Source organism: Macaca mulatta, chromosome 15 (assembly GCF_049350105.2).
Source record: "Macaca mulatta isolate MMU2019108-1 chromosome 15, T2T-MMU8v2.0, whole genome shotgun sequence".
Taxonomy (NCBI): Eukaryota; Metazoa; Chordata; class Mammalia; order Primates; family Cercopithecidae; genus Macaca; species Macaca mulatta.
Genome location: NC_133420.1, coordinates 101,427,399 through 101,449,960, shown reverse-complemented (window position 1 = coordinate 101,449,960; position 22,562 = coordinate 101,427,399). Strand labels below are relative to the sequence as shown.

Sequence of the window (22,562 nt, the reverse complement as noted above, 5' to 3'; positions counted from 1 at the left end):
AATTTTTGTAATTTTTGTAGAGATGGGTTTTCACCATGTTGTCCAGGCTGGTCTCGAACTCCTGACATCAGGTGATGCACCTGCCTCAGCCTCCCAAAGAGTTGGGATTACAGGCATAAGCCACAGTACCCGGCATAGGAAAAACACTTTTTAATAGATAATGAAATCAAAGGCACTAGAGGAAATCATGGGACAATTATAATTTGTATGTGAAGGCCTTTCCAGAAGAATAAGAAACTAATAAATACAACAATAAAAAAAACTTCTGCATATCTTATTGTAGAAGGTAAGGGGGAAATAACTGCATGGCTAAAATACAATAAGTAAAGTTAAATGGCAGAAATTGAGAAAAATATTTGTGACTCATACCACAGGCAAAAGGCCAATATCCTAATATAGAGAGACTCTATAGGGGAAAAGCCTACAATCCAAAAGAAAACAGGCATAGATGAAAAAGGAAATACCAAAAGCTCTCAAGCATATGAATATGAAAAGCTTCTCAATCTCACCCATAATGAAAGAATGAAAATTAAAAGCACCCTGAAATACCATTTTTATCAGTAAGATTGGCAAAGCTCAAGCTTTTTCTTTGGGAACAGGGTCTTGCCATGTGCCCAGGCTAGAGTGCTGTGGCTGTTCTTCACAGGTGCAATCACAGTGCCTTGAATTCCTGGGCTCAAGTGATCCTCCTGCATCAGCCTCCCCAGTAGCTGGAACTACAGGTGCACACCACCTTGCCTGGCTTCAAACACATTGTTAACATACTCATTGCGGAGGATATGGAGAAACAGGCACTTTTATACATTGCTAGTAGGACTATCAACTCGTACAAACTCTAAGGAAGACAATCTGACAACGTCCATCAAAATTACAAACACGTGGACCTTTTAACCCAGCAATCAGATTTCAAGAACTTTATCGTACAGGTGTGCTGCCCCAATGTGAAAGAAGGTTATTTGCTGAAGTATTTTTGAAATTCCAAAAGACCCAAAGTAACCTAAATGCTGGGCAGTTTGTTAATAAATTTGTTAAATTAGGGTATATTTACATCAGAGTTCTATGGCAGCATTAAACATGAGAAAACGATTTATCAAAGTTAGATATATAGAGGACCTTCATGTAGTTACCCTGAAGATACATTATGTTATTAGGCCGGGTGCTCATGTCTGTAATCCCAACACTTGAGGAGGTCAAGGCCGAAGGATCGCTTGGGTCCAGGAGTTCAAGACCATCCTGGGCAACAGAGTGAGACCAGGAGACCCTGTTTCCATATTTTTTTTAAAAAAGATATACTATGTTAATAAATAAGGTGCAGAACAGTTTTTTAGTAACCATTTGTGTATAAATGTGGAAAATATATGTATTTGCTTGGATACACATAAAATATCTTGGGAAGGATTTAGAAAAAAGTAATATTTGATTGCTTCTGGAAAAGGCATCTAGATAGCTGACAGAAGGTTGGGAAGAAAATTTTCCATTACATATCCTTTTATACTTTTTGAATTTTGACCTACATGAGTGTTTACTTATACAAAAGATAATTATTTTATTTTTATTTTTTAGAGATGAGATGAGATCTAACTATGTTGCCCAGGCTAGAGTGCAATGGCTATTAAGGTGTGACTATTGCATACTGCAGCCTCAAACTCCTGGCCTCATGCAATCCTCCTGCCTCAGCCTCCCAAGTAGCTGGCCCTATAGGCATATACCACTGTGCCTGGCTAAAGAAAAGCTATTTTTTAAATAGGGTAGGAGAATGTAAAATGAAGTAGAAAACATTCATAGAAACCTGTTAGCTAAAAAATAGATTTAAAAAAAACAAACAGCCTGTGTTTTTAAAAAATGTGCTGTCAAAATACCAGTGAAATTCTTCACAGAAATAAGAGGAAAAAATCATAAAATTCATATGGAACTGGAGAAGGTCCCAAATAGCCAAACCATTCCTGAGCAAAAAGAACAAAGCTGGAGGCATCACACTACCTGACTTCAAAACATACTGCAAGGCTATAGTAGTCAAAACAGCATGGACCAGGCATAGTGGCTCATATCTGTAATCCCAGCACTTTGGGAGGCTGAGGTGGATCACTTGAGGTCAGGAGTTCAGTACCAGCCTAGCCAACATGACAAAACCCCATCTCTACTAAAAATACAAAAATTAGGTGGGTGTGGTGGCAGATGCCTGTAATTCCAGCTACTCGATAGGCTGAGGCAAGAGAACTGCTTGAACCCAGGAGGCAGAAGTTGCAGTGAGCCAAGACTGTACCACTGCACTCCAGCCTGGGTGAAAGAGTGAGACTGTCTCAAAAAAACAAAATGAAACAAACAAAGAGAAAACGCAGGATACTGACATAAAAACAGGCTCACAGACCAAGGAACAGAATAGAAACCCAGGCCAGGTGCAGTGGCTCACACCTCCGTTTCAAAAAAAAAAAAAAAAAAGTTAGAGAACCCAGAGATAAATCCACATATTTGCACCCAATTGATTTTCAATAAAAGCACTGAGAACATTCAGTGGGGAAAGGACAATATCTTCAATTAATGGTGATGGAATGGACACTTAGGTTGATTCCATATCTTGGCTTTGTGAACAGTGCTGCAATAAACATGGGCACATGGATCTCTTCGATAATGCTGATTTCTTTTAGGTATACACCCAGCAGTGGGATTGCTGGATCACATGGTAGATCTATCACTAGTTTTCTGAGGAACCTCTATACTGATGGGAAGACCTACACTGGGAAAACTGGATAATCATAGGCAGAAAAATGAAACTAAACTCCCCCATCTCTCACCATATACAAAAATCAAATCAAAATGGATTAAAGGCTTAAATGTAAGACCTGAAACTATGAAACTATTAGAGAAAAACAGTGGGAAAACACTTCAGGATACTGGTCTGGGCAAAGATTTTTTGGGTAGGACCTCAAGGACAAAGGCAAGAAAAGCAAAAATAGATAAATGGGATTGCGTCAAGCTAAAAATGCTTCTGCACAGCAAAGGAAACAATCAGCAGAGTGAAAAGACAACCTTCAGAATAGGAGAAAGTATTTGCAAACCATGCATCTGACAAGGGATTAACAACTAGAATATGTAAGAAATTCAAAGAACTCCATAGCAAAAAAAAAAAAAAAAAAAAAAAATCTAATTTTTAAAATAGGCAAATGATCTGAAGAAGACATACAAACCCAACAGGCTGAGCAGCAGCTCACACCTGTAATCTCAGCACTTTGGGAAGCCACGGTGGGCAGATCACTCGAGGTCAGGAGTTCAAAACCAGCCTGGCCAACATAGCAAACCCTGTCTCCACTAAAAATACAAAAATTATACAAAAATTAGCCAGGTGTGGTGGTGCTGTAATTCCAGCTACTTGGGAGGCTGAGGCAGGAGGATCACTTGAACCCGGGAGGTGGAGGTTGTAGTGAGCTGAGATCATGCCACTGCACTCCAACAGAGGCAACAGAGCGAGACTGTCTCAAAAAAAGAAAAAAGGAAAGAAAGAAACTATGGTACATACACACAATGCAGTACTATTCAACCTTTAAAAAGAATGAAACTCTCATTTGCAGCAACACAGATGAAACTGGAGGTCATTATATTAAGTGAAAAAAGCCAGGCACAGAAAGACAAATATCACATGTTCTCACTCCTACGTGGGAGCTAAAAAAGGTGATCTCGTGGAGGTAGAGAGAAGAATGATGGTTACCAGAGGCTAGGAAGGGTAAGGGTGGGGGAAGAGGATGAAGAGTAGTTAATGGGTATAAAAATATGGTTAGATAAAAGGAGTATGTTCTAGTGTTTAACAAAGCTATTACTCATATGGAGTCAACTCATTCTTTAGACAGACAGAACCTGTCATGTGCCAGGCACAGAGTACGGAGATATAAATAATGTGGTTCATCCCAGTGACAGGCATTCCAGACAAACCCTTGCCGCTCTGCTCATGTCCTCCACCATATTCCCCATCACCTCACTTGCACATGCTACCACGCTCCAGTCCAACTTCACAGAAAAAACGGATGCCACCAGGCATGAATTCCCATGGCTTTTCTCTTTTCCATCTCCAAACTTCTCCACATTTTCAGCTAGGCTCACATCCTTTTAAAAAAATAAAATAAAATAGGCCAGGTGCGGTGGCTCACGCCTGTAATCCTGGCACTTTGGGAGGCCAAGGCAGGTGGATCACTTGAGGTCAGGAGTTTGAGACCAGCCTGGCCAACAAGGTGAAACCCCATCTCTACTAAAAATGCAAAAAATTAGCCAGGCGTAGTGGCACACGTCTGTAATCCCAGCTACTTGGAAGCCTGAGGCAGGAGAATCGCTTGAACCCAGGAGGCAGAGGTGGCAATAAGACGAGATCATGCCACTGCACTCCAGCCTGGGTAAAAGGGCAAGACTCGAGCTCAAAAAATAAAAATAAAAAATGAATAGTGACGAGGTCTCATTATATCACCCAGGTTGGTCTCGATCTCCTGGGCTCAAGCAATCCTCCCACCTCGGCCTCCCAAAGTGGTGGGATCACAGGTGTGAATCATTGCACCCATCCTTCTTTCTACCTCCAAGGAAAACATGGCTTTCCTTTTCCTTCCTGGGTCCTTGAGACTGTTCCCTTCTCTACCTTGTTTTACCAATGATCTCATCCTTCATATATTTTTAATTTCTTTCTAATGACAAGCTCCTTTCCGTCAATTGAAACATATTCAAGTATGTACAATCTAGAAAATTATTCCCATCATCTTCCTTCCCTCAATATACCCCTACATCTGCTATTCTCCTTAACCTGCCATCTTCTTGAAAACTCATGCCATAGTCTCTGATGATATGTGTTTACTCCAGTTCACACCTCAGGTCATTGGAGTTTGACTAATGTCCCCACTAATCTACTAAAACTTTTCTTCCTAAATGTATCAGTTAGGGCTTGGCAGAGCAGTTCACACCCATAATCTCAGCACTTTGGGAGGCAGGAGGATACTTTGAGGCCAGGAGTTCAAGACCAGCCTGGTCAACATTGTGAAACCCTGTGTCCATCTAAAAAAAATCAATCAGTTGATCAATCTATATATCTTTTAGGAATACTTTTTGGCTGCAAATAAGAGAACGTTCAACCAGCAATGGTTTAAACAAACAGTACGTAGGATCTTCTTATATGACATGCCCAGAAGTAGGTCATTGCTGGCAATACTTAACAGATGACAGCACTCTAGGTTGATATCCCAGAAATCCTCTTGACTTTCTAATCGTGCTCATAACAAAGCTAAATATCATATCCTCATGCAACCGCATTCCAAGGCAGGAGACCTGAAAAGTGGTTCAGTGAACGGAATTTCCCTGCATGTACCCGATTGTCAGCATGGAGGAAAAGCTTTCCTAGATGCTCTTACATAAACCTTACCCTTATCCCTCTGCTATGATCTGAAGGTTTATTTCCCTCCAACAGTCTTATGCTGAAACCTAATCACCAAGGTGATGGTATTGGAAGGTGGGGTCTCTAGCAGGTGATTCCATCATGAGAGCTCCACCCTAGTCAATGAGATTGGTGTCCTTATGAAAGAGGCTTCAGAGAGCTTCCTCCCACTTCCACTCCTCCCCCAAGTGAGAACACAGCAAGATGCCATCTTGAAAGCAGAGAGCAAAAAAAAAAAAAAAAAAAAAAAAAAAAAAAAAAAAAAGAAAATAAACAAACAAAAAAAAGAAAGCAGAGAGCAAGCCTTTACCAGACACCAAATCTCCCAGAACCTTGATCTTTACTTTCCAGCCTCCACGACTGTGAACAATAAATTTCTATTATTTATTTATTCAGATGGAGTCTGTTACCCAGGCTGGAGTGCAGTGGCACAATCTCAGCTCACCACAACCTCCACCTCCCAGGTTAAAGTGATCTTCCCACCTCAGCCTCCCAAGTAGCTGGGACTACAGGCATGTGCCACCACACCTGGCTCATTTTGGTTTTTTGGGTTTTTTTTTTTTTTTTTTGAGACCAAGTCTTGTTCTGTCGCCCAGGCTGGAGTGCAGTGGCACAATCTCGGCTCACTGCAAACTCCACCTCCCGGGTTCAAGCTATTCTCCTGCCTCAGCCTCCCAAGTAGCTGGGACTATAAGCGTCCACCACCACACCCAGCTAATTTTTTGTATTTTTAGTATAGACAGGGTTTCACCATGTTAGCCAGGATGGTCTCGATCTCCTGACCTCGTGATCCGCCCACCTCGACCTCCCAAAGTGCTGGGATTACAGGCATGAGCCACTGCGCCCGGCCTCATTTTTGTATTTTTAGTAGAGACAAGGTTTCACCATGCTACTCAGGCTAATCACAAACTCCTGACCTCAAGTGATCCGCCCACCTTGGCCTCCCAAAGTGCTAGGATTACAGGCATGAGCACCTGGCCCAAATTTCTATTATAAACTACCCAGTCTGTGATATTCTGTTATAGCTGCACAAGCGAACTAAGACAAGGCCCTTCTTGACAGGTTTATAGTTCCTACCACTCCCAGAGGTAGAACTGGATGACTATTGGTGCTCTGACACATTCTGTACCATTTTGCTCTCACTTCTTTGCTCATGCTATTTGCCAAATGTGGGATGCCTTTCTTCTCATCTTCTAATCATCCTTCACAACTTAGCTCAAATACAACTTCTACTGGGAAGCCTTTACCTACCTACCCACAAAGGGCGCTAATCACGGATTCCTTGGAATCCTAGAGCTCTTTGTATAACTTTTCATGTTGCACATACCACACTGTGTTGTAATTATTTGGACGGATGTCCTCTTCTACCACACTGAGCTATTTGGGAAGATATATCATGGTAGTCATTAATTTGCTGTACATACAATATGTCCACTTGAAGTTAATATTATACCATTCATATACAATTTAGAAAATTTATCACAGTAGGTGGGGCATGGTGGCTCACACCTGTAATTCCAGCACTTTGGGAGGCCGAGGGGGGTGGATCACAAGGTCAGGAGATCGAGACCACCCTAATACGGTGAAACCCTGGCTCTACTAAAAATACAAAAAATTAGCCAGGCGTGGTGGCGGGCACCTGTAGTCCCAGCTACTCAGGAGGCTGAGGCAGGAGAATGGCGTGAACCTGGGAGGCAGAGCTTGCAGTGAGCCGAGATCGTGCAACCGTACTCCAACCTGGGAGACAGCGAGACTGTCTCGAAAAAAAAAAAAAAAAGAAAGAAAATTTATCACAGTAAACGTCCATTTACCCCTCTCCTATCCTTTATACTATGATGGTGATATATAGCGCATTTATTTGTTATAAACCCCACAAGACAATGTTATAATTTGGGTTTTAAATAGTTAATATGTATTTTAAAGAAATTTCTGTTGGTCAGGCGCGGTGGCTCATGCCTGTAATCCCAGCACTTCGGGAGACCAAGGTGGGTGGATCACCTGAGGTTGGCATTTCGAGACCAGCCTGACCATCATGGAGAAACCCCGGCTCTACTAAAAATACAAAAAAAGTAAGCCAGGCATGGTGGTGTCTGCCTGTAATCCCAGCTACTCGGGAAGCTGAGGCAGGAGAATCGCTTGAACCTGGGAGGTGAAGGTTTTGGTGAGCCGAGATCACACCATTGCACTCCAGCCTGGGCAACAAGAGCAAAACTCCGTCTCAAAAACAAAAAAATTGTTTTGTCTTCACCCACACATTGACCATAGTTTTACCTAACATATCCTGATAAAGACCTCACTTGGTTCACATTCGTATTAGCTTCTATAGCTATGTCACAACTTACCACAAACTTAGTGGGTTAAAAATCTGAAAAACATATTACCTTACAGTTCTAGAAGCCAGACGTCTAAAATGTGTCTGCAGGGCTTTATTCCTTTTGGAGGCTCTGGGTGAGCCTGTTTCCTTGCCTTTTATGCTACCAGAGGCTACCTTCATTCCTTGTCTCACAGCGGTCCTCCATCTTCAGAGCCAGCTGTATGGCATCTTCTCTCTCTCCAGCCTCCCACCTCCTTCTTATAAAATCCTGTGATTACATCAGGCCTACTCTAATTAGCCAAAATAATCTCTCCAGCTCAAGACCCTTAATTTAGCCAGGTACAGTGGCTCACACCTGTAATCTCAACACTTCAGGAGGTCAAGGAGGGAGAATTGCTTCAGCTCAGGAGTTTGGGACCAGCCTGGGCAACATGCCATCTTTAAAAATAAAATTTGGGCCAGGTGCAGTGGCTCACACCTGTAATCCCAGCCCTTAGGGAGGCCAAGGGAGGTGGATCACTTGAGGTCAGAAGTTTGAGAACAGTCTGGCCAACATGGCGAAACCCCGACCCTACTAAAACTACAAAAATTAGCCGGGCGTGGTGGCGGACATCTGTAATCCCAGCTACTAAGGAGGCTGAGGCAGGGAAATTACTTGAACTCAGGAGACAGAGGTTGCAGTGAGCTGAGATCATGCCACTGCACTCCAGCCTGAGCGACAGAGCAAGACTTCATCTCTAAATAAATAAATTGAAAAACAAAGACCCTTAATTTAGTTACATCTGAGACGTTCCTTTTACTACCTAAGGTGACATTCACAGATGGGGGATTAGGATGTGGATATCTTTGGGAAGACATTAATCAGCCTAGTATTATTCACAACATTTATCACTAGTATCTAGCACAGTAACAAAGATACATAGAAGGTGGTTGATAAATGTGCATCAATTAAATACATCTTTGCTAAAAAGTGGTCTGATGACCGTTAGTATTAGCATCACATGGGAGCTTGTTAAAATGTAGAACTCTGGCCCACTCCAAACAGACTGAATCAAAATCTGCATTTTTAACAAGATCCCCAGGTGATTCTTATGCACAGTAAAGTATGAGACATACTGAATTAAATGATCTCATCTAACAGTTAAAATAACAATAGAAACAATATATTAAGCATCTGTAACAGATACTTTGCGTGTCTTCACGTGCTCTGACCCACCTCTAATTTCAGCCATGGCTGCATTAAAGATTGCTGGGAGAGTGCAGATTTCTGGCTGACTCCCTCCTCCAGTGTGTACTTTCTGCCCCAGGGACTTCACCAAAGGTATGAGAAGCTAGTGCAAGGGACAACACTCCTGGGGCAACCCTTCACCAGTGAGGGCCCGGTGCTGGAGGGCAAATCCCTCTGTCTCCCATTCTTGGGATGGGCAATTCTAAGAAGCATTTCTATATCAGAGATTTTAATAATGCTCATGATGGTCACAGTGGCTCACACCTGTAATCCCAGCACTTTGGGAGGCTGAGGCAGGTGGATCACCATCTCTACTAAAAATACAAAAATTAGCTGGGCATGGCACGCTTGTAATCCCAGCTACTTAGGAGGCTGACGCATGAGAATTGCTTGAACCCGGGAAGCGGAGGTGGCAGTGAGCCGAGATCGTGCCACTGCACTCCAGCCTCAGTGACAGAGCTACAATCCATCTCAAAAATAAAGAAATAAAAGAAAAAATAATGCTCCCAAATATTGGCTTTTCTTCCTTCCCTGTGTCACTCTTCTTGCTCCCTCACCCCTGCTTCCTGGGATCACCTCCCAAATAAACCACTTGTCCCCAAGTCTTTGTCTTCAGCTTGGCTTTCCTGGCAATCAAAACCAAAGCAGTGTTTATTAAATACCAGGCACTCTACCATGAGTTTTATATGATTTATCTCATTTTATACTCACAACAACACTGTATTTCTGCCCTATTTTTACCCTCTTTCAGATGAAAACACTTTAAAAGCAGTTAAGTAATTTGCCCAGTTTCACAGAACTAATGTAGGACAGAACTGAAATGCTAGAGTCCAGGCAGCTTGACCCTGGGGTTTGTGTACTTCCTCAGCAAGTGCCTCCTCATGAGAACACACTGAGTCTTACATTTACATAGTATTTTCCAGATTTAAACTGAAAAGAATAAATCTCGTCATTCTCTAAACTGCTGGTCAACTGAAAGGAGAAATGGACTAGAAGTCCCCAGTAATACTGAAGACTAAACTTAAGCATAAAGCAAGTTCATCTCTGGTGGCCATGGAGAGAAACAGTGAACGAAGTGGATGGAGCATGCTGCAGAGGACCAGTGGGTTGGTTGCAGAGGCATAGTGGGAAGAAGGATGAGTTCTTCCTTTCTAAGAACATCCCATCTGCCATACCTTCCCGATGTAACTCAGGAGAAGGAGATCCACCTCCAGATCCAGGAGTACCTCCCAACCAGGACAGACCTCTCTTAGGAGGGGACATGTGAGCAAAGGCTCAGCGAAGGTCAGGGTGTGAGCCATGCTGAGATCTTGGAGAAGGGCATTCCGGGTAGAAGGAAGAGCCACTGTGAATGCTTATGAGACAGGAGTCCAGCTGGTTAGTTCTCAGATGAGCAAGGCGGGTAGTGGGGCTGGAGCGGAGTGAGGAATGGAGTACAGTAGGGGAGATCAGGACGTCTCCTTTCGGGCTCACAAGGAGGCTTACTCCACTGTGAGGACAGCAGCAATTTCTCTGAGTGAGACTAGAGTCACAGCTGTATTTTGAGCAGAAGAGTGCTGTGACCTGACACGTATTTTAAGAAGAGCACTTAGCTCTTAGCAGTTGTGTTGAGAAGAGAAGCAAGGTCAAGGGTGGAGGCAGGCAGAGCAGCTAGAAGGTTCCTGCAGTTATCAAGGCAAGAGAGGAAGGGACAGAAGGTGAGAAGGGCCAGTTTATGGAGATATTTGGAACACAGGACTAATAGGAGTTCTTGATGGATGATTAGCTATGGGTTACGGGTATCCATTTAAAAGAGGGATGAAGGATAACTCATTGGTTTTTGTCCTGAGCAACCAGAACACAGGAGTGTCTCTATCTAACATGGGAAACGCTGCCAATAGAGTCATGCATTGGGAGGGAATTATCGGCAGTTCAATTTTAATATGTTGAGTTGGAGATGCCCATCATATATTCAAGTAGAAATGATGACTAGATAGTTGGATGGTCATGTGTGAAGCTCAAGAGACAGGTATGGGCCGGGCACGGTGGCTCATGCCTGTAACCCCAGCACTTTGGGAGGCCAAGGCAGGTGGATCACTTGAGGTCAGGAGTTTGAGACAAGCCTGGCCAACATGGCAAAACCTTGTCTCTAGTAAAAATACAAAAATTAGCCGGGAATGGTGCTGAGTGCCTGTTATCCCAGCTACTTGGGAGGCTAAGACACATGAATCTCTTGAACTCAGGAGGCAGAGGTTGCAGTGACCTGAGATCACGCCACTGCACTCCAGCCTGGATGAGAGAGCAAGCCTCCAAAAAAAAAAAAAAAGAAAAAGGAAAAAAAAAAGAAAGAAAGAGGTGTGAATTGAAGATAAAAATTGGGTAATCCCTGGCATGTAAAAGGTATTAAAGCCTGTCACCCAAGCTGGAATGCAGTGGTGCAGTCACAGATTATGGCAGCCTCAAATTCCAGGGCTAAAGCAATCCTCCCACCTTGGCCTTCCAAGGTGTTGGGATTATGGGCGTGAGCCACGGCACCAGCCTTGAAGGTATTAAAGCCTTGAGGCTGCATGAAACCACGAGGGGAGTGAGTATGGATGTGGAAGAGAGACAAGGACAAGGCTCCAGGTCAACTCGAGTTTAAGACAGCATGGAGAGGCAGGGAGCGGTGGCTCATGCCTGTAATCCCAGCACTTTGGGAGGCTAAGACAGGCGGATCACCTGAAGTCAGGAATTCGAGACCGGCCTGACCAACGTGGTGAAACCCCGTCTCTACCAAAAATAGAAAACTTAGCCGGGCATGGTGGCACATGCATGTAATCCCAGCTACTCAGGAGGCTGAGGCAGGAGAATCGCTTGAACCTGGGAGGTGGAGGTTGCAGTGAACTGCTGAGATTGTACCACTGCACTCCAGCCTGGGTGACAAGAGTGAAACTCTGTCCAAAAAAAAAAAAAAAGAGCCAGGAGAAGAACTGAAAGTAGCAAAGAAGAAAAAGAAGGAATCCACCTCTCTTCCTTTTCTTCTCTTGGCTTCTAGGATACCATAGTCTCTCTTTTCCTCTAGTTCACTGTCCAATCCTTAGTCTTCTTTGCTGTGATGTGAAGTGAAATAACTGCCCAATAGATTTGGCATCATGGAGGTCATCCATGATCCTGAGCAGTTTCAGTCCAGTGACAGAAATGAATGTCTGGCACGGGATCAAGGGAGAACAGGAAGGTCGGACATGGTGGCTCACGCCTGTAATCCCAGCACTTTGGGAAGCTGAGGCGGGTGGATTACCTGAAGTCAGGAGTTAGAGACCAGCCTGGCCAATATGACGAAACCGCGTCTCTACTAAAAACATAAAAATTAACCAGGCTTAGTGGTGCATGCCTGTAGTCCCAGCTACTCGGGAGGCTGAGGTGGGAGAATCACTTGAACCCGGAAGGCGGAGGTTGCAGTGAGCTGAGATCACACCATTGCACTCCAGCGTGAGCGACAGAGTGAGACTCCATCTCAAAAATAAAGATAAAAATAAAAAGAGAACAGGGGTGTGCACATACAGACAGTACATAGAGGTAACTTTGAGATGTCTGCATACAAGGAAGATGGCAAATGGAGTAACAGTGCAGGAGGATATGGGGTCAAGGCGTCACACACACACAAGTATACATAGAAAGACAGGAGGGAGGACACTTTTTTGTGCTGAAGTGAATGATTTAGAATAGAGCAACAACTAGATAAGCAAGAGATGGGGTCATTTTAGAAACAGTCATTAAATAGCCCAGAGGGGAAGGGAACCTGGTGCCACATGGGAGGATTTGCCTTAGACAGGAGCAGGAACAGTGTATCAGGTGACAAGTGGGAAGGCAGCCTCTGGGTGGAGAGGTAGGTAGGATGGAAGCTATGATGGTAGGAAGAGGAGGTAGTTCTTGTCAAATTGCTTTTATTTTCTCAGTAAAATAAGCAGCAAGTTTCTCAGCTCAGAGTGAGGAAGGGAGGAGTGTTGGAAGTTTGAAGAGAGAAGGTGCAATATAGTCATTTCAGGGTGCGGGAAAGTAAACTGACGAGGGAAATGCACACGGACAGTGTTGAGAGCCCACTCGAGATGGATGATCATAAATTTAGAGTGACAACAGTTAGCCCTGTCATTTTTGTCCAGTGTGTTAAGCTGGACGGAATCAAGAGTTTGGCCAGATGGTCCCAGGAATGAGAAAGTAGGGGGAGGTGCATGCAAAGGAATGATACAATGACAGACCATGAAATCTTAAGCTGGGTAGGAGAGATGTAAGAATGAAATGCCAATGACAGACAGTGAAAAAGTAGACTGGAAGTCAAAATAAGGTCAAAGAATTGTTCAAATGTGGTTATTTGAGCAAATAAGCTGGGAGAGAAAGAGGTGTTGGTCAGGAAAGAGGATGATGGTCAGAGGTGGTGCTGTTATTTGGTGATGAAAAGATTGAGGATACCCACATGACAGTGGGGTGGAGGAAAAAAAGGATTGCAGTTCAGGTACTAGGGTTTCAGATAGGCCATTAATCTACTGGGATGCTAAATTAACCAAAAATGTTAATAGGAGTTGGGTGGAGGTTGGGGACTGTGAGTCAGGTGCTAGAATCTTCGGAGAATGAGGAGGAGTGCAGGAGAGCCTGCAGATGACAGCCACAAAGCGGAGGTGGTATAGTCTGATGGCAGGTACTTCAAAGCAGCTGGGGTGGAGGGGGAAGAAAGAAAGAGTCTAACTTGGGGAATAATTCTCCTGCCAAAGGTTTGTTCTGAATTCCACTCTCTAGTATCTCATCAAGCTTCCTTCCCTCTTTTGGCAGCTGAGAGGCCATCCAGGGTAAGGATTTTTCCAGGGTCGTGGGGTCAGAAGGAAACCAGCAAACAGTCAGGACTTTTATTCTCTCTTCTCTGCTACCAAAATACCAAGGCAGTGTTTTGGATATTTAAAAGAACATTGTAAATGTCCTTGTTTGTTTCTGTCTCTGTGCAACACTGTTCTGGGAAGGACAGGGAGCTGGTAACCATGGCAGTGGAGCAGAGGGTGGTGGTGAAGAGGTGGTTTTTAAATGGGGTGAACTTCAGGCAGGCAGCACCCAGAGCTGGAACCCCCACGGCCTCCTTGGAGTTCTTTGTTCATTCAGCTTACTTAGGGAGAGAGGCTGCATTCTTCCCCGCTGGGAAGCAAGCTTTGAAAGGAAAGGTTTTGCCAGACTCCATAAGGAGAGGGTGTGTCCCTAGGAGCAGGTTTTGGGGTTATGCCTGAAAACCTTGGTCGGCAGGGAACTTTGGGCACCCTGTTACGAACAGGACAGTCTCTGATGGCAAAGAAGCCAGCTCTGCAGCATCCTGGATGCAGAGTTCTTACACACCGTTAGCTGTCTCACCACTTCTCCCTGGACAGGTGGCCACTCGCGGGGGTGGCCCAGAATCCTGGCCAAAAAAGACAGCCAGGCAGGGCCCCCACAGGAAGGTAGCTGGCAGGGGAGCCAGGAGGAGAGGAAGGAGGAGGGAAGCAGTCACCTCTTCCACGTTCCTGGATAGGGAGCCCCAGGACCCTTTTCAGGACGAAGAAGTGCCCCCAAACAAGCGGACACAGGGCAAGGCAGGACAGGACAGGGCAAACCTGGGGCAAAGCTCGGGGCCAGGGAAGTCCCATGACTGCAGTGTTCAGCTGCAGGTTTCCCAGCTGCTCTGGGCGGGAAGCAGCGCTGGGAGATGGGGGCGGGGAGAAGGGAGGGGAAAAGAGGAGGAGGGAAGTAAACAGGAGACCACAGAGAGAGCCAGTTCCCGGCGTTCAGAGAACACTAGCCGCCTCCGGTCCCCGGTGGGTGGCTGTATGTGTGGAAATGAAACTGGGAGGAGGAGGGAGAGAGGGAAGCGCAGGCACGCACTTCTCGGCTGTCATCCACCTTGCCTCTCCCGACCCTCCAGCCCACTCCCCACCGGGGTAGGGGGTTGGGGGAGGTGGGAGGGAAACGGTTCAGCAAACGCTCACCCCCAAGTACCAGTAGCTGGTTCAGCTGTCGGTGAATCAGACACTGTCTCAGCAGCTCGTCACCTGCGCTCGGGAGGGGAACAGAGGGCAACCTTGTAACTTGGGAGGGGGAGGTTGGGAAAGTGCAGGATCCAGCACTGGGCCTGGGCCTGGGCGTAGGGGTGACGCCTACGGCTCGGAAAAGAGATATCCACCTCCCAACACCCACACACGTCTCGACCCAGCACCCGGACGCCAAGTAGAGGGGGTGGGACAGGAGCATGGGGGCCCTACAGAAGGGGGAACTGCAAGCAGGGGAGGGGAGAAAAATGGGGTGGGGGTGTTCTGCGGCGCGAAGCGCTGGGGGCGGGTTGGGCGCGGCCGCGGCCACGGGGAGAGCTGCTGCCCGGTGCCTGCCCGCGCGGGGTTATGCGAGGTAACCGCGCGGAGAGGAGGAGGGAGGCGGCGGGGGCCGCGGGCCGGGGTGTCTGGCACTCGTTGGACAAAGAGATGATGAAACGTGAGCGCTATATTTACCAAGGGGGTGGAGACGGGGCGGGGGGGCGGGGAGTAAAAAGGACAAACTGTTCCACAACAACCACAGGAAACACAGCCCATCTGACTCACTGGGAGGGCAGCACCGACCCCCTCGCAGGCTTATCCTGGAGGCAGACGCGGGGCGCGGGTGCTCCCGGGACCGGACCGAACCTGGGCACTACGGCTGGGGCTGAGTTGATTTATAAATAAAGGCACATTCGATCCAAGAGTGCGTGTGTGCGTGCGTGTGGTTCTTGTGGGGTAGGGGAGAGCGCGGAATGGCAGGAATCTTTCCTAACCCCTTGGCCGGGCCATCGCGGGAGAGATCTGCCTGCAAACTCTGGGAGCACAATTCCTGCAAAGTCATCTCCTCCCGCACAGCCTGGCCGGCCTGCCCGCCCCGCCCCGCCCGGGGACAGCAGCACCCGCCTCCCCCACTCCCTCCCCACTCCCGCAGCCCTTGGAGTTGGGGTGCGGTGCGGTGCTGGCTATGTTTAGAAGCTGATGTCATCTCGACACCCTACTCTGCAGTGTTCCCAGGAGGACCGCAGGGCAGGTTTTCCTCTTCCTCGCGGGCGTGGGGGATGGAAGGTGGCCAAGGTGGCCTGCCCTCTCCCCAACACACTCACCCCACACCCATCTACCCGGGAGATTAAAAGAAAAAAATGCAACACCGCCAGAGTTATGAAACAGAGTGGCGGGGGCGGTACGTGCACGCGGAGAGCGCAAAGCAAGGGCCCGGGCCGCACGGGGCTCCCCCCGGGTCCCCACCCACTCCCAGCCCCGCGCTCCCGGGTGCAGGGGCTAATTTCAAGGTTAGCTCACGTGGGCGTGGGCGCCCGGAGCTCCTTGCACGAGTTTGGGGCGGGTTCCTTGTCCCCCAATCTAGGGCAGTTTGTTCAACTGCAGTAAAGGGAGCTTGATGTTCCAGCAGGGAAGGGATTTCTGAGAACTGGGACTGTCCTCAGATGAACTCGCCTCCTCAGGCTGCTGCGGCGGCGGCCGCCTGCGGAAGACTTTTTAAAAGGGCGATGCCAGGCCGGGCCGCGCGGTCCGCGAGTGGCTGAGTCGCCCGCCAGTCCGCGGCCGGAGCGGAGCGCCCGCCCCCGAGCGCGGGTGATTCACCGACTGCCGCGCTGGGCCGGTCGCAGCGCGGGGGGCTGCGAGCTAAACTTATCCTCCTGCATATGCATGAACGGGCGGCCTTTCTGCGCTGCAGAGGAGGGCTGGAGTTTTGCGGAAGGCTGCTAAGTGGGGCAGGAGCAAAGTAGGGCGGCGTGCAAGTTTTCGCGCTTGCCTGAGCTCCCTTCCCCCTCTAGCCCCTGGGGTGTTAACTGTCATTATGGCCACGGGCGTTCCACCAGATCGGGCTTTACCTGATTGTATTTCAAAATCCAGGAACATCGCCATTGTTGGAAGCCTTATCCCTTTAGCCCCGCCTCTCCCCTCCTCAAGCTCGTCTGCTTCCCTAATTCCCCTTCTTTCACCAAAATGAACACTGGTTTCCTCCACATATGTTCCGTGTGCCTAGGTGGGGTCGCTGGAGCCGGAGGGGCTGGGCCCTGAAAGGGAGAGGTCTGGATCAAGCCCAGAATGAGGTCCAACACGTGATCCTCTACCCCCAGTGGGCCATCTGTTCTCCTCCTTCCTTCCCGCCTGGAGGCTGGCAGTTCTGCCCGGCACGGTCCACGCTTCCCAGCAGGAATGAGTGAGAAAAGCCAGAATTGGCAGAACCCAATACCTACAGAGTGTGATTTTAGCCTGAACTTCCCTGGTCCTTGAGCAGGGGTGACACCCGGCAATCTGTATTTTAAATCGAGCGCCAGGTGATTAGCTCCACCCTGCAAGGTGGGGAAACCCTGCCTTGGGGCACAGTTTGAATAAAAATCTCCAGGGGAGGGGCCTGGGAATCTGTGACGCATATGCCAGGAAATACCTTACTCCCCTCCAGGGTGAAAAATTTACCTTGGGCCAGGCGCGGTGGCTCACGCCTGTAATTCCAGCGCTTTGGGCGGCCGAGGCGGGCGGATCACCTGAGGTCAGGAGTTCGAGACCGGCCTGGCCAACATGGCGAAATCCCATCTCTACCAAAAATACAAAAATTAGCCGGGCATTGTGGTGCATGCCTGTAATCCCAGTTACTGGGGAGGCTGAGGCAGGAGAATCGCTTGAACCCGGGAGGCGGGGTTTGTTGCAGTGAGCCGAGATTGTGCCATTGCACACCAGCCTGGACGACAGAGCGAGACTGTCTCTCAAAAATAAATAAATAAATAAATAATAAAATTTGCCAGGGAAAAAGAATAGGTTATTTGAACCTCCATTCCACTTTCTACGAACCAGCTTGAAGAAAGAAAAATCGAGACCATAAAATTAAGGAAGGGATTTTGAACATTTATATTTGTGTCTGCTATCCATTAAATGTTGATTTAAGGTTTTCTGACCTTCACTGCCATAAAGAGCAGTATTTCTAGATGTACAGCAGATGAGATGGTATTTAAAGAACCCAAGTCTTGCTCCAGTTTTTTTCTCTAGGTTTTTTTTTTTCTTTAGATTCCTTGAGGTGTTTGGAGTTTGGGAGGAACTACTGGAGATGTATTAATCTAATCCCATCGATTTACAGATAAGGAAATAGCTCCTAGAGGTTGCCTGAGGTTACAGAGTTTATCTCAGACCCAGAGGCCAGTTCCTCACAGTGGTCTACAACCCTGAAAGAAACAGCTGACTGTAGGCACTACTGCTTATTAGAGCTAATAATGATAATACTGTAATTATTTTAGGATGCACAGAAAACAAGGCTTATATATTCTGGCTACAGGCACATACGCCATTGTTTTGAGAACTTGGATAGTAAAGCAAATTGTTAGGCAGAATTTAGAGAGGAAAGCATAAACTAGAAGCACACTTACAGTCTGAATTTTCATGCTCCTTCCGGTTGGTTTGTGTGGATTTGAAAATGTGTATTTATAAAGACTAACTTGGGGGAAAACAGAGCTCTTACATCTATGTGGCATAATATATACTTCAGTGATATATTATTTTAATTGGGAATGATTCATATTAATTTGGGATCGTTTATTTTGCCAACATTTAATTGGGACAACCACATGCTGGCAAAACAGCCCAAGCTGGGTTTTAATCGTAAAACTATTATAAAACACGTTCCAACACCCTCAAGGAAACTTCACTGTTGAAAATACAAGAAAAAAAATCCTGACATAGAAATTATTATTTGCTGATACGTTATTTTATATATATGTTTTTAACATATAAACTTCATGGAGGACAGAGTCTCTTTTCATTTCTGTATTCCCGCATGCCCAGCTCATTGCCAGGAACATAAATACTGGAGAATGAATGAGTGGAAAAGGAGAAAAAAGAGAAAGCATTCTACAGTTCTAGAATTGCTGGGTTTAAAAAGATAATTCTAAATCAAGTCAAGCAGCAGTTATGTTTGTAAATGTGTGAGAAATTCATGTGGATGAAATCTCAGTTTTCTTTTATTACTTTCTTTTATAATTCTGAAATGAGTGAGTTTGGAGAATTCAGTGTTTATGTCCAGTTCAAACAAAGTGAAAGTAAAGTGAATTAAAGAAAAGCTGGCAAGGAGTAAGGAAAGGAAAAGTTTATATTTTTAAAAAACCTAAAGTGATTGATGTATTCAAATTCCTGGATTATATAATCTTCAAGGAAAGATACAGACTTTTCCTCTATTCTGGAATAATGATGATGGTGGTCCTAGGGCTATCTATAGATGTCCAGGTCTGAGCAGTCTGTTTCACCAGTACAATCCCAGTTAAAATGCCAGTCTGAGGGGTTGTACAGGCCATGATCATAGGGATCCTGGAGAGATCCCGCTGTTATGTGCACTGGGCCTTAAGGAGGCAGGCAAAGGTGCAATTTCTAAGCGATCGTGTATCCTACGGGACAAAATTTGTCCCAGAAAAATCATGAAGTAGGCAAACTCCCCTGGGCTTCAGTGCATTCTTTTCTAAAATTAAGAGATTAAGTTCTAAAAATGCAAGAACTCCAAGATGGCTTGGAGTTTTTTATACACTGTATAGCTACCTTACAGGGCTGTTGTAAGGGTGCATGCAAGGTGCTTGGTACAGGGCCTGACACATAGTAAGCCCTCCACGAAAGGGGTCAGTGATAATGATGCTGATGGTGATGATATTCTTGGTTGCCCAGTATTCCCCATCTATACCTTTCTTCCACCTGCAGTCACCTACTGCAATATCTTCCCTGTACCACTTTAATATTTTTTTTGTTGTTTTCTTTATTTGTTTTAAGGTGTGCACTTTTATTGAACTGGTCTCATCAGGTTTTTTGTTTTTTTTTTAATTAGAATGTATTATACTCTTACTTACCTGAACCACCCTTAATTATCATTATTATTATTTTTTTAATTTTTATTTATTTATTTATTTTTTAAGAAAAACAGGGCCTTGCTCTGCTGCCCAGGCTGGACTACAGTGGTGTGATCAGGGATCACTGCAGCCTTGACCTAGGCTGATGCAGTCCTTCAGCCTCAGCCTCCTGAGTAGCTGGGACTACAGGTGCGAGCCACCACGCCTGGCTAACTTTCTTTTTTAATTTTCTTTTCTTTTTTTTTTTTTTTTTTTTTTTTTGATGTACCACTTTAAAAACAAAGTCAAAAGAAACTACTGTAGACATCAAACTGGTAGAGTCAATTTGAGACCCTTCCCTTAGAGACCAGAACCTGGTGTAACTTTCTCTTAACAAAGGTTAATAGCCAGTGGAGGTCAGGGTGGGAACTCACTGAATCCGCATCACACAGAATCAGGTACCTCTCACATTCACGAAAGTGAATTATTTTTAATCAGTTGTGCTGACAGTATGCCTCTTGCAAAAAGAACTAGTCCTAGAGGCCGGGCGCGGTGGCTCACGCCTGTAATCTCAGCACTTTGGGAGGCCGAGGTGCGCGGATCACGAGGTCAGGAGATCGAGACCTTCCTGGCTAACATGGTGAAACCCCATCTCTACTAAAAATACAAAAAAAAAGTTAGCCGGGCATCGTGGCGGGAGCCTGTAGTCCCAGCTACTCGGGAGGCTGAGGCAGGAGAATGGCCTGAACCCGGGAGGCAGAGCTTGCAGTGAGCCAAGATCTTGCTACTGCACTCCAGTCTGGGCGACAGAGTGAGACTCAAGTCTCAAAAAAAAAAAAAAAACCTAGCCCTATATTCTTTCCTAGCTATCAAGATGGAAAACAACCACATCATTAATTCAGAGGAGGGGTAAACCAAGTTAATCAGACTCCAAGACCCATACTAGTTGCTGACCAAGTAATGCCACAATATTTCATGGCTAAGGATCTCCGACTTGTTCCAGTCCCTAAAAATCTGTTCCGCACAGTTAATATTTCACAAAACCAAAAGGGCTTAGTTGCAATCACAAAGAGCTAGAAATCAGGAGACTCGTGGTTTCTATTGAGTTCTGTCATTATCTGTCTAATAAGATAAATAAGTCACTTTTCTGTATCTCAGTCTCCACATTTGTGAAGTGAGGGAAGAGAAACATGTCCTAAAAACCAAGCAGGGGCTCTGGAAAGAAAAAGAGCTAAGAATGGTGGGTTTTTATTAAAAGTTACACAAGTTAATGGTTTTTGTCTCCATTTATCTGAAAGTGGGTTAAAAATAGCTTCCAAATAAAGCAAAAAGAATTTATTTAGACTAAACTGCACCGGAGAAGTAGAGGAATTAAGAGATAGGACAAGCAAAGATGGGATGTTTCAGTGGAAGAATTTCAGGGAGTAAAAAGGCTATGCTGTAAAACCAGAACTTTTGTTAGCACTGCTTTTTTAAGATGAATTGGTCATAGTTAATGTATTGGATGGAAGAATTTTTAAACATCTGCCCCCAAAGTACGCTGCATCCAAAAAAATATATAACGAAACGAATTCTTACTCATTTGTGTTTATTCTTGGACTTATCCTGACATAATGGGGTTTTTAAAATTATAGACTCATACTGCGTTTATTCATCGCCCCTGTCCTCTCATCCATAACTCAAATTTACTACCAGCAACACAAAATACAAAGATGTGTCCAGTTTCACTACAGCTCTTCGCGTTTACAAGTATCGAGCGCTTGCTTTCGGAACGCCCTTCTGATTGGCCGAGCCAATGCCAGTGACATCAACCAACTTACTTTTGATTGGAAGGCTGGTTGCTGGGACTGTAGCGTTTGCAGGAAGTCACTTAACTGTTTGGGAGCTGGAAAACCGAAGCTGAAGTTCTCTTTTGCCATAGGAACGAGCGCAACTGACTAGGGAAGATGTGTCCCAGAGCTCCGCAAGCTGGAACGTGAGCCAGGAGGCCCGGACCGACCACGGGACCGCGAGGCACTCCGAAAGTGTGCGGCTGCTCCTTCCCTGCCTCCCAGCTGTTACCCTTTTAAATGTCAGTGTTCGAGGCTGTAGGGGTAGCACGAGGCAGTGAAACGGAACAGTCGGATTGGCCGCACGCCTCAGTTCTAGACGCACCTCTCCACTGAAAGGCCGTTCTGACTGGCAGGGGGAGAAAGTAAACAGAGTTGAATCACCCTCCCCACTGGCCAATTGGAGGGGGTTTGGTTTGTGACGTGATGGGATTCTGCGAAATTGTTACTGAGCAAGAGAATGCCGGAACGGTGCGGACCGGCCGGAGCAGGGGCTCAGAAGCCGTCAGTGGACTGGGGAAAAAGTGTCTCTTAGACCTGGCGCTCGGCGGGGCCCTCGCCACCCGCGTCGGGGTGATCGGGTGAATGTCCTGGGGCTTTGGCTCGACGGAGAGGCGGCCGAGGGCGTGCACCTCTCTTGCAGTTTCCTCTCCCAGCGCCTCGGGGGCGTTTTCAGTCGAATAAACTTGCGACCGCCACGTGTGGCATCTTTCCAAGGGAGCCGGCTCAGAGGGGCCGGCGCGCCCGTCGGGGGATCGCGGCCCGCGCGGGGCAGGGGCGGCGGCTAGAGGCGGCGGCGCGGCGGAGCCCGGGGCCGTGGATGCTGCGTGCGGAGGCGCTGCCGGTTACGTAAAGATGAGGGGCTGAGGTCGCCTCGGCGCTCCTGCGAGTCGGAAGCGCCCCGCGCCTCCGCCCCCTTGGCCGCCGCGCCGTGCCGCGCCGCGCCGCGCTCGTCGTCCGAGGCCAGGGCA

General features: G+C 46.5%; 1 long non-coding RNA gene across 2 annotated transcripts in view; it reads right to left on the bottom strand.

Moving 5' to 3' along the window:
- LOC114672813 (uncharacterized) overlaps positions 1 to 15,072 on the bottom strand; it is a 194,044-nt gene extending 178,972 nt beyond the window's left edge. Inside the window, exon 1 of one of the 2 annotated variants that reach the window (XR_013404877.1) lies at positions 14,901 to 15,072. This is a non-coding gene — a long non-coding RNA (uncharacterized LOC114672813). The remainder of the gene's footprint in view (positions 1 to 14,900) is intronic. The other variant, XR_013404878.1, reaches the window with a different exon arrangement.
- Positions 15,073 to 22,562: the final 7,490 nt, after the last annotated feature.